The following is a 2,148-nucleotide window of genomic DNA, read 5'->3' on the forward strand; positions in this document are numbered from 1 at the left end:
ATTCTTCGGTTCTCAGCCTTCTTTATGGTATAACTCTCACGTCCATACATGACTACTAGGTGAGTCTAATGTGCAGCTAAGGTAGAAGGCCACTGCTCTAAACCAGTGCTACTAAAGATTTAACCAGTATAAGAGCCACTGGACACACAATCCCACAGGCTCAGCAGAGTTTCAGAATTTTCAAATTGAAAAAGGTATTACAGATCTATAGCCAAACCTAACTTTCCTCCCCTAACCAGGGCACTTGTCATCTGAGAAACTGCCAGGAAACATGGTGAAGGCTGCCTTGGGACTACCTAGATCTCTAGCATGGGGCCAGTGGAGGAAACTCAGACCTACAATTCAATAACCTTAGTCCAGCTGGTCTTAGCTTGGAGGCATGTTTCAATGGCTTGCTCCTTCTCTTGTTCTCCAGCCTTCCCAGAGTCCCAGAGGTATTTTCCTCAGCACCCTGGGCTGTAGACATGTTGGCTTTCTTTCATTTTCTCAAATGCATCCCTTTCCTTCTATCTCAGGGCCTTTGCACAAGCTGTTTCCTCTGCCAGGGATGTTTCCTCTCCTTCCTTCTCTCCAGTTTCTCCTTCAAGAAAGCCTTTCCTGATCCTCCTAATGAGACTACATTCCCCTACTGTACACTTATATGGCACCTTGTACCGTTCATTCATCGTATCTATCGCAGCTTTAAATTGTGTATTATGCTAATATTTGAATACTTTTCTCTAAACAATTTGAATTAAGAGAGAAACCACATCTCTTTTGCTTAGAACTGTATAGCAGCCACTTGCATTGTGTCTGGAACATAGGAGGGAATCAATGAATGCCTGAGTATCCATGCACCACTCTTCTCAGCATTGGAGGTCCCAGATCCTTACATATCCTCCCTATCCCACCCCAGAACACTGCTGTTTGCCAAGGTAACCACTTTAGCCCCTGAGTCCCAGGTGGCTCAGCTGGTAAAGAATCCACCTGCAATGCAGGAGACCCTGGTTCAATTCCTGGGTCAGGAAGTTCCCTGGAGAAAGGATAGGCCAGCCACTTCAGTATTCTTGGACTTCCCTGATGGCTCAGATGGTAAAGAATCCACCTTCAATGTGGGAGACCTGGGTTCAACCCCTGGGTTGGGAAGATCCCCCGGAGGAGGACATGGCAACCCACTCCAGAATTCTAGCCTGGAGAATCCCCATGGACAGAGGAGCCTGGCGGGCTACAGTCCATGAGGTCACAAAGAGTAGGACACAACTAAGTGAGTAAGCACAGCACACATACAATCTTTAGGTATATACCACTTCTTTTTTAGATCATCATGGGCTCCTAAATTTTAGACATGGTCAGTCTATCTGAGGCCCCTCCTCCATGTCCAGATATAAGTATTAGCATCCTCCCTCCAACCACCCAAGCATCTGAACCTCCATGGACCCTTCCTGTTGCTGCCACTCTGGCAGTGGCCTGGCAGTCCTCCAGGTGTTCTGTCTTCATCATAGTATTAAGCAGGAAATATTATCAATGTTCTAGGATATCCTGTGCTCTTTATATACAAAATGAGAATAACAGTAGCCATTGCAAAGGGTTGATGGAGCATTAAATGAGATATTCTGCATCCACAATACACTGCTCAGGCAATAAATGCTTAGAATTTTTATTACTACTAATAACTGAAAAAATTCCATCAGTAGTCACTTCGGCAGCACACCTACTAAAATTGGAATGATACAGAAAAAATTACCATGGCCTCTGTGCAAGGATGACACATAAACTGGTAAAGCATTCTATATTTTTAATGAAAAATATCCCACTGGACCCCACAAAATATTTTATTGCTTCAGTTTGTACTTACTGAATAAGATGATGGGAAGCTAATATGGATTCAATAATAATCTTAGATGAGCTCACACTTTATTGGTTGCAACAACAATAAATCCAATGTCTAGAAGTGGAAAACCATGCTTACTTCCATTCTCAGAAAATGCACAACATGTCTAAGGATTTAAGGGTCCTTTGCAACAATTCCATGCCCTATTCCTCCCACACTGGGTCCTCAAGCTGAAAGTACAACTTCGGGAAATGGTACCCATACAGTCTCTCCTCTCTTATTTTCATTTTTTCTTAGTATGCTCTGGCAGAAGAGCTGGGATACTACCCCTTTGGTCA

General features: G+C 43.7%; 1 non-coding gene across 1 annotated transcript; it reads left to right on the forward strand.

Annotated features, from left to right (window-relative positions):
* Positions 1 to 1,669: 1,669 nt before the first annotated feature.
* Positions 1,670 to 1,776, forward strand: LOC112584772. Its single transcript, XR_003109177.1, has one exon. It is a non-coding gene; the product is annotated as a U6 spliceosomal RNA (small nuclear RNA).
* Positions 1,777 to 2,148: the final 372 nt, after the last annotated feature.

This window comes from Bubalus bubalis, chromosome 4 (genome assembly GCF_019923935.1).
Source record: "Bubalus bubalis isolate 160015118507 breed Murrah chromosome 4, NDDB_SH_1, whole genome shotgun sequence".
Taxonomy (NCBI): domain Eukaryota; kingdom Metazoa; phylum Chordata; class Mammalia; order Artiodactyla; family Bovidae; genus Bubalus; species Bubalus bubalis.